We start from the raw sequence: 14086 nt of genomic DNA, 5'->3' as shown, positions 1-14086 counted from the left end.
AAAAAAAAAAAAAACAAAAAAAAAACCTGAATATGATTTTCAGACGATGATTTATAGTGGTTTAAAGTTGAAGAGGTTAAGAATACAAATTAACCAGCTTATGGCAGTGCAAGCAGGACTCCTTTTCTAGAAATAGATATCGAGGAATCTGGGGCTTAGGTCAGAGCAGCAGTATGGTGATTCTTGGTGGGATGAATTAAGAACAGTATTAGCTACATTAATTTTACTATCTCTACTTTTCACCAGGACCCATCCCAGAAGGTGGTGTCAGAGAGGGGTCCAGGGTGTGTGGGGGCCACGTGAATTGTGCTTGCCAAAAGTTGGAACAAGATACTGGTGTAGGTGGGAGCAGTCAGAGCGCAAGACTCATTCAGCTGCTGAAATAATATCAGTATCTCTCAGTTCATTCAGAATGAAGCAAGTTTTCAGCCCGTGTTTTAGCATCCTGGAGTCTTTGGCACTGGATGCTTCCAGAAATGATGTTAGAGCAAGAGATTCAGCACATCATTTCTTGAATTGCTCACCTCTTTACTAATTTTTCTTTAATTCAGCTCTGATTAACCTGTAGCACCCTTTTTAACTGCATATTTATTTGTGGCTCATGAGACTGATGACTTAAGCAGAGCTGACTTGCACTTCAGTTCAAGATCAGAACGCTAATGGTGCTGTCAGTATTCATTTAACAGCTTTTATGCTAGGAAATAAATCATGACATTCCACATTATGATTTACAGGTGGGGGAGGGGGATTACACAATGGCTACAGATGTATTTTACTAAAAATGATTAAAAGAACTGTCAGATGAACACGGGATTTTGAAATATGTGAACCTCTGCATTTTCTCTGCATTTCTAAGAGGGTCCTTGTAAATGTCCAGTACTTTCCTCCTTAGCTGTGTTATTGAAAATTTCCTGAGTTAAAAAGTAGCTCCCAGTTACAGCAAAACAAATAGATCAGAGGAGTATAATATTTAACTGGCAAGAACAAGTTATGACTATAACCTCATTGTTCTATCACAATTACTGTTCATTCCTTCTTGCTAATAACTTCACAATGAAAATTGCAATGCCCAGAATTCCCTCTTCTTTGTACTCAGCTTGAAGTTTAATAATATTCATATGGAAAATTAAAAATATTGTGAGAATATCTTTACTGAACAGGAAGGAATCCAGCATACTGCACAACTTTGTCTCTGTGAAACTGATTGGATGGACAATCTTTAAGAGAATGTAGGAAGTTGCTTCTACTGAAACATGGAAACATCCATCCTGTCACCTTTATGAAGTACTCAAACCTCTGTTCTTTCATCTTCTGGTACTACTCAATCATCTCTTCAGTACACTCCAGTGTTGCCCAACTCAGTGCTGTCAGTGAGGCCTGAAGATGTGGCCTGAAAGGGCTTGGTCCACACACCTTCAGCACAGACCTCTGTCAGGGGCATCTGCCTCGTCAAACACTAACCTGGTCAGGGAAGATCTTCATTTTGTTTGGAGAAAATGTGAGCTGCTTCACTGAATGTTTTAGAAAGAAGCTGGCTCCTCTTCTACACACCTTTAGTGTTTGCAGGAGCAAGTCTTACAGCAATTAAGAAATACAATTATTTGAATTGCTCCCAGAGGAGAAATACAAGAGAGGGAAAAAACCAAGCCACCTGTGTTTAAACTTTGGTATAAACAGAATTTCTTTCATTACTTCAGCTACTTTTTTTTCCTTTGCATATGCCCTGAAGTTATAGGCTTTCTCCACTCTCTGATAGTGGTCCAGCAGCTCCTTTATTGTTAATTATTTTGTTAAGATCTTTCTTTAAGGTAGCCAGACTTATTTTCTCATTAACTCAAACAGTATCTTTGTGCTCAATCTCCTGTAAAGCTGCTCTCGTTCTACCTTTACACGTGTATGTGCTCTCACTGAAATTGTGAGCCTCATTTACCTTGCGCTCAGTGGAAGTTTTCTGGTTACGCACTGTTACTAAGATCAGGTTCTTCCCCCTTTGAGTATGCTATGTCCATAACTGTCAATAATTTAATACTCAAGGCTCATTTGGAGTAAGTAGACTAGAATTGACATAGGAGGGTGGGCAGTATTAGAGGAGCTTATTCACTGATCAGTTCTGTATATTTAATGTTCATCTTCAACAACTTGAAAAAGTTAATTTAGTTCAGAGGGAAAATGCAACAACCTGAACACAGTTCTGTTAATGTGAACAAACACACATACATTCTCATTAATATGATCAATATAGCCTGAAATACAATACTAGTTCACTGCAAACATGAATGTTCACATAGCATTACTTTAACAGATGATTTATCATACATATACACAAAAAATATGTAGTTTGTCATCTTTTTTTGGTAAACATTAACGATATAAAATACCTGTAAAATATTCACTTTGTGAGGGAGCTGCGAATAGTTCTCACTTTGTTCTGGTATCACTGTTCCACAGAGAGGTTCTTTTGTACTCTTAAGTTATATTTTGATATAGTCCACAAAAAAATTTTCTCTGGTAAGTCTCCTGAAAACTATTTTAGGCATCATTTACCTTCCTAATGAGTGCTGTAAACACTAACTGTACCATGCACGAGCTTAGGTTGTCCCGGGCTTTCATTGCGTTCCTATTTAGCTGCTCTACCTGTAAATGGCTCAGGTTAACAAGTTGTGTTCTCTAGAGGAAAAGAAAAACAAAACTCGCATCCTTTTAGCTGTCTAACACAGATAAATTATACCAGCTCCACCTCGCTAAGAGATTCACAGGCTGAGCCACAATTTTACCTCCAGTCATTGGTAGCCCCTTCCTCTAGACAGACAAATATTTGCTCTGCCTGGCTGAAGCCGTTCACGGAGATATTGCTTCCTGAGAGGAAACGTACCATAATTTCACCTGAGCAGTGTATTATTGCTCTTAATTTTCTCTTCAGTTGCAGCTGGTTTCCCCCCCTCCCCCTCACCTGCTCGGAGAAGAGCTCAGCAAGCTCGTTTGCCTACAGTTCACCCTGTAGAGGATTTCGCATTGCTCCCCATCGTGTGGAGCAGCGGGAAGCTGGCCTCTCTTCCTCCTTTCTGCCCTCATTAGGGGAGCAGTCACAAATGCTTTGTAAGACGATTTCTTCTGCAGGTTCTCACCAGACTGGTGTTCTGCTGGCATGGGTCTTGTTATCTGAACAGGATGCCCACTGAGATTAATGAGAAGCTATGATAATGCCACTGAGCCTGCTGCTTTGCCTGTGTAGTAAGAGTTTAAACCAACTGGAAACCTGTTCCTCCTCTGTGAGACTTTATTGACTTCACCAGGGTGGTAACTGCTGATGCTCAATTCCAGTTTGGCCCCCTTTTATTTTAAACAGCTGGTTTAAAGGGAGGGCAAAGTGAATAGAATCGTTTTTATTAGCTTCCATGATTCTTTGCAGCTGTCAGGCAGTACTGGTTGTTTTTCATGGGATGGTTCATGGATGTTTTTCATGCACGTTCTCTACAGTTGCATTACAAAGTCTTAAAAAATTATGGAAATAGTCAGCTCAGCATCAACTAAGAAGCATACTGTAAACATTCCACCCCAAGTTTAGATCTGTACGTGTCTATGCTGCAATCAAAGGAGCTGCTGAAGATCATGCAGTTGAACCCAAGGTGGCTTCAGAGAAGCCAGGTGAAGGGTTACCGGTGCCATTTACAGCCCTGCAAACACTTGGGCAGCAGGACAGGTATAAAACCAGATAGGACTGAACATAATTAATAATGTCTTTGTGCTTGTGGAAATACATAATTAGTTGCTTTTTAAGTATCATTGTAAATTTGGGTTGTGTAGTCTCCAAACAGATTTTTCAGCCAGATAAAAGGGAGTAAGAACACAGAGTAGAAAAATCCAAGGTTCAGGACAAATGAACAGAAAGGTGACAAGACTGGGCTGTCAGCTGGGCTTATAATATCAATAATCTTGTTGAGTAAGGGGTTGGAAGCAGAGTGATGTGGTTTACAGCAGAAGCAAAGATGCCAACCTAATGACTGGTTATCAAGGCTAAGCTGTCACTGGTAAACAAGCCCGCTTGCTTTAATGAAGACACGGGTAGATTAAAAAGAAGATAAGATGGTTTGGGCTCCTGGATAACCTCATAATTTGATGGGTCCCCGTCAAAGCTCTGGCATCCAACTCTGCTCCTCCCAGGGATGGGCTATGCCAGGCTCTTGTGCTTCTTTCTCCACTACAGCCACAGCCTGAGAGCCTCTTGCTGGTGCTTCAGTTAGGAATTGATCCCATTGACTTCAGAGGAGTCACAACAGGGTTTTTTTTCCTTCTTTTCCACTTGGACAGACGGACACTCATAATTAGCAGGAGAGCTAAGGAGGAGCACCAGCAGCCCTGTGCTGCCTCAGCCCTCCGGAGCACCACTCACCGCAAAGGGGTGCGAAGAGTTTGTGGCATTAGTCAAGCAAGCGTATCCAGATGTCTCACGTAATTTCTAAAGGCCACAACACATGATATTTATATCTATGTTTATTTTCTCCTTGCAACACAACATCAGCCAGGCTAACAGCAATTTCAGGATATGGCGTGGTCCCCAGGGGGACAATGGAGTAGCCACAGTGCAGGTTTGTGTAAGGCTTTGCTCAGATGGTACCATTGGGAGCTTAACAGATACTTTCCAGCCTAGTCCTATTAAAAGAAGAGCAGATTTTACCATTAAGTACTAGTTGAATCCTCTCAAATCCTCAAACAATTTGGCTTAATGCCAGTTTCTTCATACCAGGCTCTTAGTTTCAGATGACTCACTATTAAGTAGACACCAGAGAGGGCCATGAGGTTGAAGTCCTTCAACCTGAGGAGCAGTCCTAGCTATTGAAACCAAGGAAATGAACCTCTTCTGGAAACTTTCTTTAGGAAGGATAAGAAGAGAAAGGATGAAGAACTGTGTAAGTATCTCCAGAAGCTCTAATTATTGTATAAGCTTTTGATTCAGAGCCTGAGATCTGTGTAAATCTGGAAGGATCTCACTGAGTGAATATGTAGACTGCCCCTACTGAAATATCACCATCAGTTGGGTCCACCTATGTGTGATTCAATATAATGAATTTATTCTTAGATTTTTGAAGTTCAGAACATTTTCAAAAGTCTGCTAATCCTCTACCACCCGCTAAAGTGATTCAATGGACTCCCTGGATGAAATCTTTTATGCCAAAATTTCTTACACTTTGAGGCTTTTTTTATTAGAAACTGCAAAAGCAAAGACAGGATGACAGAGACACTTTCCTGTCTATTATCCAAAGTTTATGAATTGGCCCATTTAGACAAGATAGGGGGAAGCATCACCCCTAAATAAGTTAATTGGAAAATTGATACTGTCACTGAGCAAACACATATATTAATTTTGATGTCACTAATGCTACCAGTATCACGACTATGAAGAAGTGGGGAATTTAGAAAAAATGTTGTGTTTAAGAACACTGTTTTATTTGAGTTCAACTATTGCAAGAAAATAGTAACCAGCTTCTGAAAACCTGTAGTAATTAAAACTTTCTGATTTACTGTGATGCAAAAATTGTTGGTTCTGATCCTGCAACATTTGAGCCTTACTCGAATTCCCACTGTAATGAATGAAAGGACTCATACGATTGAGTACTACAAGTTTGAGAGAGGTTGCAGACTTGAATCCTTCAAATTACTTTTCTTACGCAGCTGGATATGGGAAGTTCATTATATTTTCTTCTGCTCAGTTCTCATGGATGACATGCCAGTTCATAATCTAGCGATTATAAAGTGCCCCTGAGCACAGCAAAAAGGAAACTGCCTTGCAAGATTTATCATAGATAAATATTATTTCTTCTGCTGATCCTTGAAGAAACCTGTAGGATCCAGCTGGCACACTTTTGAACTGACAGCAACTGGAGAAGGACCTTTGCAGCTAGGCTTTCTTACACCTTCACAGGCTGAATACAGCTCAGGATATTTCTCCCTGATTCCAGCTTGGTGACAGCAGTTTTATGTTCAAATGTCTTAAATTATCGTGGTTTGTGCTACTACAACCTTTATCAGTTTCAGGAAGTGAAGCAAAAAGCTGCTGCTTCTTTTTTGGTCTTATTGTGTTTCTTATATGGAAACCATCTAGTTGAAATGATTCTTGCTTGTGCATGTCTTGGTACTTATTTGTGAATTCCTGCTATATATATGAGGGAGTGTAGGGTAGGTATTTGCCATAAATAATACAGTATTTGAAAAATTTAGATTCAAGATGACCTGCCTTAGCTCTTTCAGAGTGCATTTAAGTGTTCAGTGCCTCGTACCCCTGGCTCCTGGACTGGAGTCTGCTCTCTTTTATCAGGAATATTAATGGGACAGGTTAGCCAAGCCAGAGCTATGAGCCCTTCAGATGCTACCTGTGTGTTTCTAACCTCCTGAGCCTATGCTGGCACTCCTGCGTGTAGGTCTCCTCCGCTGTAAATATGCTCCAGCCGAACCTCGTACAATTTTGGAAACTCCTGCCCCAAACTCCTGTATCTTTGTAGCATTTGATGGGATGAGATGACAATACAAGGTCCAGAAGAGCAGTCCCACCATTCTGCCTAAGAGTCACTATTACTAGAAATTGAAAGTGAGTTAAAACATCTTTTCCTGAACAACTGGTAAAGTTAAACCTGACCAGAACTTCCTCTAAATTTAGCTCTAATGATGAGAATCCACATTGACTTAAATGAGAATGATGTTGTCCAAATATCGTCTGGGTCCCTCTCAGTGAGGACTATCAGACCAGTGTCCCCTGTCTTCTCAGTAACTCTATACTACAGTCCTGAAGTCCTGACAGTCAGAAGATCCTTCAACAGCTCAGATGGTGCATCCCAGGTATATGTATGTTCTGCGCCATTTTGGAGAGGGCGTAAAGAAGAGACAGAGACTGTGCTGAATCTCACAGCTTTCTCATCACAGCATTACTTCTGGCCAAAGAAAAGAAAGCAAGCTCTGAAAATGGAAAGAGTCTGTGATGCTGGAGGCTGCCACAGTAGGAAGAATGATTGGCAAGAGGAAAAGGAAAAAAATAAACCCAGCAAATAATATTCTATTTAATGTTATGACTTCAAGACAAAAGATACGAAGTTAAATTGAGTTGAGGGAAATGGATGGAATTTTGTCATTAATGTGGAGATAATTTTAAACTACCAAAAATATGTTTTATCCTGTCTTCAGAAACACTTAGCTCTCTGTGATGTCTAATATGACATACCTACAACATACAGTTGTAGTCATTTACACATTTAGATTCTATATTGAGAAAGCAGAAAAGAATTTTCAAAAGTATTTTCCTCCTTCTTAACCTGCCTTGTACCTGATGTGTTTTTTTCACATGATGTTTGAAGACCAGTCCAGCACTTTTTGAGGTGAATCAACTCGCTAATTAGGGGCTGATCCAAATCCAAACAAATGGAACAGATTGATTGACTTCAAAGCTTTGGATCAGGTCCCAGATGGAGAAATACCTGTAGCTGTTTACAAAAGAAGCTTGTCTCCTCCTGGACGGAAGTCGCAATGATGATTTCACACCTTCTCCAGGTTCTGATGTGAATATTCACAGTTTGTATTTACATCACATTTGAATAAGTATTAGAGAGGCAGCACTATGGTTTAGTCCTTCTCTATTCTAAGGGAATGTTCTTGCCTTTTTTTAATGTTCCTGTAAAGTATTTTGTAAGATCTTTATGCCCTTTGACATAGTATCAATTTCAGCTTTCAAGGACCACTTTTCAAAGCTGCTATTTTTTTATAGTCTTGGCAGCAGCAAGAAATCAAAAGAAACTCTAGTTTTAGGTCTTGCTTGTAGAGGTTGAAGGCTATTTAGAATTGAAGGTGCTGAACCCTATTGAGACCTTGAAGGAGGAAGTAACTTCCATAGAAGGTAAGTAAAAGAATAAGTAGACAGGGAAGCACGTAGCGCTTGGCCTTTTACTCATCCTCTGAAATTGTCCTACCTCCTCTCCTACCTCACGTCTTTCTCATGACCTGGAAAAACATAAACATAGAGTATCTTAATCTAGAATTGTTCCCTGGGACAAACCTACAGCGAGTGTGTAAAAGGAGAGAAAAATGTTTTTATTGCCATGGAACTATTAACACAGCGTTGTAAATTCCCAGTGGCTTTGGTAGAATTTGTCAGCCCAGCTGGTTGTGAGAAATACGTGAGAGTACAGTATTCACTCTGACTGCTGTTTCCATCTCATATTTTCTCTCCCATTAATAGAGCTCATCCCAGACACTCAGAAATTGTTAGATAAATGGATTCTGTGTTTTCCTTATCTCTAGAGACCAAATTTTCAATACAGACTGTGTGGTAGATACTAAACTAGGATATAATTTTTGAGATTTGTTTTCAATTGTAATTGGCCTAATCATGATATCTTGTCAAGATGAATGCTCCACATAGCCCTGCACCAAATAGAATCCTCTAGATTCATTGTGTCCTGATGGACTCCATCATAGCAGCATTTTTCTTGGTACTTTCCAGTACTGCCACTGTTTTATTTCTGTCAATGGTAGGAAGAGCATGAGTCACAAACTTCAACTACCACGTAGTCTAGGCTGAACTGAGCGGTCTTATAAATGAAGCCATTAGGTAGCTTTCAGTAAAGTGTGTGTTATTGCTTCATCTGTCACAGAACCACTGATATTTCATGACGAGAAATGTAAGTAAGCTATAGTGTTCATAACCCCCCTCAAAAGATTTTTTTAAAAAAGTATTTTCTTATCTGTTATGAATTCATTATAGGTTTGACATTTACAAATAGAAGTGACATGTGACTCTTTGACAAATGCATTCAAGTTACATCCCAGGGTTATGACATCCTCTGAGTCTGATTGGAACTACGCCAAGAGGGTGATCTCCAAATACCAACATTTGGGCTGAGAGTCATGCAGACATGCTCTCAAGAAGACATAGCGTGTACAAAGAGGAGTATGACTGAGCCTATTCAAAGTCGTTCTCTTTCAAAACTGATGGAGATTTTGTGGACGCTGTAGTATTCAAAGTACTTCATAACTAGGAAAAAACAACTGTTAACTCTAAACATTTCCAGTTGTTTAGAAAATTCACTTGGAGGCTACTTCTTGAGAACCCTGCGGTGAGTAACATTCCTGAGAGGCAGATACTTAAAACTTCATTACTTAAAATAAAAACCACAGTACTTGTACAGCAGCTCCAATAGAAAAAGGATCTCTCTGGTGTCAACCTGAGGCAACACTCTTTAGAGTTCCTATTGGATGAAACTAGGAAGTTGTCTTATGTTTCCTCAAGGAAAAGTCGAGAATGCAGATGGTGGACAGAGATGTCTGGGACAGCAGATGACGGCAGCTTTGAATTTTACGTCTGTGCTAGCATAGAAATGTGTAACATCACTAACTGTAAGCATGAAATCCCCAATTTATTTTTGTGCACTTTCTAGATTTGTGCGGACGGAATCTCACAAATCCTGTGACTAAATTGCTAGCTGCATTTACTCACAACTGACTTCTCTTACAGCTGATTGAAAAAAAAAATTAAACACCATATTGAACTACCGTCAAAAATATGGTGCTGGGTAACCTCTGTTGCTCCTCATTTCCTCTTTTCTCCCCTTTGCCACTTCCCTGAAACAAGCCAATCTCTTGTGCTGGGGAGTAAATTAAAATGTGTACTCTAAGGTCTCCGTTCTCCGTGTGAAGTTTCTCAGTGGGACTTCAGATTAATGTTCCAGAACCACCTGAAAAAATGGGGTTTGCAGGACTTTTAGACTTCAATTTCTGCCTTTTGATCATGAAACAAGGACTAAGGCGCAGAATAGCAACACGGAAGAAGAGAGCCCCTAAAAAGCGGATTAACTGTAGGAGAACATTAATTAGAATTTCACAGTGACTTTTGCAACCATGTGTTTACATGCCTGCAAAAGTTACGATATAGGGAAAGTAATCCCTAATCCTGGATTATCTCTGAAGTTTATTGCTCTTCTGTGTGAACCTGCCTTACACACAGCTCATAAGAAGTTCATGAATGCATTTCCTTCATTTCGCTGTTCACAGGTTCTTTCACCTCCCCAAAAATGGTTAGCAAGTCTCTCACAGTTTTTCTTCTATCTCTTCTTTTTTTTTTGCCTTCTTTTTCTCTTCTTTATGGCTTTTCCTGTTCACCTAGCCTCTTGTATCAGTCGGCATTTCCCTCTCTTGTTTTCCCACCTTCCTTACTCATGTACTTTCCTTCAAACACTAAAATATTTCCATCCAGGCTTCTTATTCCTCTCCCAAATTTGAGATAGCGATTGTACCATGAATTTATTTCAACTCTTGGAAGAGTTGTGTCTCTCTCTTCCTCTCGTCTCCCCAAACACACCCGTGTGTAGGCTCTGTGCCAGGTCCTGGGCACAGCAGGGACGGATGTCCAGCATAGGCTCTTCTGTTTATCTAACGTAAGGGTAGGTAAAGCCATACCCAACATATTTTCCTCTCCTCTTTTACAGGGTCAGCCAAAGCCAACACAGCTCTACAAAACCCCACCTCAAAGAAATTTGCTTTATCATTTCTTTTTCTTGTGCCTGGGCATTCATGGTTGTGTGTCTGCCTCTGACTGCAGTCCACCTTGCTCAGTCCCAGAACTGGTTTTAATCCTGCAGCCTTTGACAAGTGTAGTAGAGTTCACCCTTTTCTATAAAGAATTGTCAGTGTTCTATTCCAGGCAAACCTTTGCATTATAGTTTTAGGTTTCAGTTTTATGTCTCAATTACTCCTACAAAATCCGGACATTCCTTTAATACATGTTCTCATCTCATGTTTGAAAATAATAGTTTGACTCATCTGTTGTGGAGAACAAAATCTGTACGGATGGAACTGCACATATGGACAGTAACAAGACATCTTCTCATAATTTTGCAATATTTGTAATAATATTAAACCAATCTAAACAATTTGTATCCCAGACCTATTTTCAAAAGATGATTGAATCAAACACTCCTGGTTTCAGTTTTTAACTCAATGACAGTTTGTCAGCTTGCAAGCCAGAGAGAGAGAGATGGCTGCCAAATGCAGTGCCTAGTTACTGATTTTTTTTTTCCATGATGCACTATTTCCAAACAGATTGCTAAAAAGATGTTTCCATTACTGCTTTTGAATATAACAATGTGTATGGGCTCTGGTCACTTTAAAGACTTGGAAGTGATGGTGGAGAAATAGGAGTGAATTTCCTAAAATTTGAGCTTTCTTTTTGTTCCTGACTATAATGTCTACAATTTTTAACGCTGTCCAGAGGAGGTTCCAGTGACAGACAGCAAGTGTGAGAATGCAGGTGCCTCTTGGGGTCAAAATTAAAGCTTTGTTTTTCTCTAATATACAAAGGGAAGACTCCCCTTTCCATCTATCTTTTTATATTCTCAGAAACCTCTCTCATTCCTGATTTATACTCTGTCAGTTTTTACCTCACACCCAGTAATCTTCTGTTCTGGCTTCTTGACCTGATCCAGTGAAACCACTAGTTAAGATGACAAATGTCTTATTCTAGAGAAATACGAGATGCCAGAACCAGCAGCCTCAGGGAAAGCCTCCCTTGGTCCCTCTGAGCCCCAGCTCCGGTGTGTTTGAAGACCCTGTGAGGACCAGCACCAGGTCTCGGCTGAGTGGCTCCAACCCAGGCATCTCTCTGTGTCCCTGTGAACACGGGCTGATCTCAGGAATAAATACAACCCACAGTAAATTTCTTACCATGGAGTAGCTGAGAGGTATGTAAAACTTCCTAGTTACTGAAGTATTAGAAAATGAAAAGGGGTTGGAAATTTTTATTTCCTTTTTGCTCCAGTATACTCATTCGTTTCCATGCATAGAGTATACAGGTCCCCAGTTCAATCTGCTGTCTGGACTCTCTATCAGGTGGTTGTTTTTGTTCTCACTGTTCTGAAACGACTCTCTATAAACACGTTGTGATAAGTTGGTAACAAAAGCAGTGAAATTTATTGTATGTCTACCGGTGGAACATCAGGGAAAGGCAATAATAACCAGGCAAAGTGCTTCAGAGCTTTAGTGGGACAATCAAAGCCTCACAAATTCCCCTAAAACATGGGAGGAAATATTTCAAAGTCTTCACTTTATAGAAAAAGCAGCAAAGATTTGTTTCAGCGGTTGTAAAACTGGCAGTGAGACAAGTTTTGCCAGTTTTCTTTTATCTGAAACATTTTTCACAAAGCCTTAAAAGTATTATCTTTGTATCTTCCACTACATTGTTGTTTGAGTTTTCATCTCATCTACTTTGTCTGTCTCCTTGTCACTTTACGTCACTCATGTCTAAAGAGCACAGGTACCAAATCTAATGAATAAAGTAACGCAAAAGGCATAACCTAGCAACCACTGGTTTAGGATGCCATATATTTTTTCATGATAAATAAAACTTCCTCTTACCCGAGTTAGCAGAGCATTCGGCTGCTGCTGATGGATAGTACCTGTTAGTGTCACTTGCTTACTTTCAAAAGCTTTCTGAACAATAACAAAAGTGCAGCAGCAAAACGAATTTTAAATGTGTTTAAAAAGAGAAATTTAAATCCTTTCACTATGGATTTCATAGGAAATAAAGTCTGATGGAAATGGCTTCAGGAGAAGACCACTGAAAACTGCCTTAATGCTATGAAAAAGGAACTTTAACACAATTACACTGAGCCTGATCTGGTCCCTTCCCTATGATATCGCACTATGGCTTCCTGCTTAATACAGTTTGGCCACATCTCTTTGCCTCTCTAATTTTGATGTCTGGGATTTTATCAAATGATTTTAAGGCTAATGCTGAATACAGTTTGGCCACATCTCTTTGCCTCTCTAATTTTGATGTCTGGGATTTTATCAAATGATTTTAAGGCTAACAATAGATATTCCTCTGCCAATGTTCTTATAGACAAGAATCAGCTGAGGAGACCCTAGGGCAGGGTAAATGGAGGAATTTTAATCAGAGTGTAAATCAAGAACATCGATTTTGGAGTCTGTGCTTTCCTATAACCCAAATATTTTATTATATTTGATTTATTCAGACAGCACTAGTAATAACTTTTTCTCTTCCTTTGCTGGTAAAACAGGGACTTTTGAAGGTGGGATGACAAAGTTGTTCTTTCAAGGCTCAAATACATGAAAAAAAAAGCTTTTCATGAAATTATGCTAATAGCACTAGGTAAGGCTGGGATACTTGGTCAACCTTACTTGATACAAAAAGTTCAGCCAATAATAATTGTAGTGATAATGAAACAGCAAAAGAGATGGAAAAGGAATTGCCACACCTGGAAACTTTTGTCTTCCAATCCCAGGAATTTATTGGTGCACCTTAATTGACATCCAATATCCACCTGTAGACTGACTTCACACTGTTCAGCCAGGATGTTCCTGCCTACGAATTTTCTCCCTCAGTACATTGAATCCAAATTTAAAGTGAAAAGGTCATTGGAAGATACAAGTGTTCAGCTGCCAGTAGACTTTAGATACCAGCACACCAGGGAGGATGGGAATGCCAGGACTGGAGGGTAGAGGCCCTTTTGGCTGTGCTGGGAAGGGCAGGAACTGGTTGCATGTCTCACAGAATAAACCGATTACTGGAGTGATGCTCTTCCAAACACCGTGAATCCAAGCATGGTATTTTTCTCCACACATAGTATACATCCTTTCAAGAGACTAACAAAATCTGTACCAGTGATTACTTAGATCTGCTCTTGAAAAAAATCATATTTCTGAGAAGAAATCGGACCCAGGAGGCAGTCTGCTTTTTTTCATTCTTCTCAGACTATGTGGTATGAAGTAACATTATTTTTACGGGTAACTACTGCAGACAGTGATAAGCAGCCTGTCCCTACGTGCGGTAACAGAGGTAGTTAACGGTATCCATAGTTCCCAGGGGTTCCCAAGCTGTTGAATCCTGCAGAATTCTCATGACTGAGAAGCAGTGGCTTATTGTCAAGAAGACTCTCTCAGCAGGGTCTTCACAGGTCTTACAGACCATGTAGATATATGGCAGATTCCTAAAAATGACACTATTCCTGTGGGTACTTTAGGGAGATACTGGTGTGTAACTCCAGCATCTAACTTCAAGCCTCGTAGCCGAAATGTCTGTTCCCTTCTC

At 39.9% G+C, this 14086-nt stretch overlaps 1 protein-coding gene across 1 annotated transcript in view; it reads right to left on the bottom strand.

The window, feature by feature from the left end:
• BCHE (butyrylcholinesterase) overlaps positions 1 to 14086 on the bottom strand; it is a 30991-nt gene that overhangs the window by 8101 nt on the left and 8804 nt on the right. The window lies entirely within an intron of this gene.

This window comes from Buceros rhinoceros, unplaced genomic scaffold (assembly GCF_000710305.1).
Source record: "Buceros rhinoceros silvestris isolate BGI_N320 unplaced genomic scaffold, ASM71030v1 scaffold11228, whole genome shotgun sequence".
NCBI classification, from domain to species: domain Eukaryota; kingdom Metazoa; phylum Chordata; class Aves; order Bucerotiformes; family Bucerotidae; genus Buceros; species Buceros rhinoceros.
This window is presented reverse-complemented; position numbering and strand designations above follow the sequence as displayed.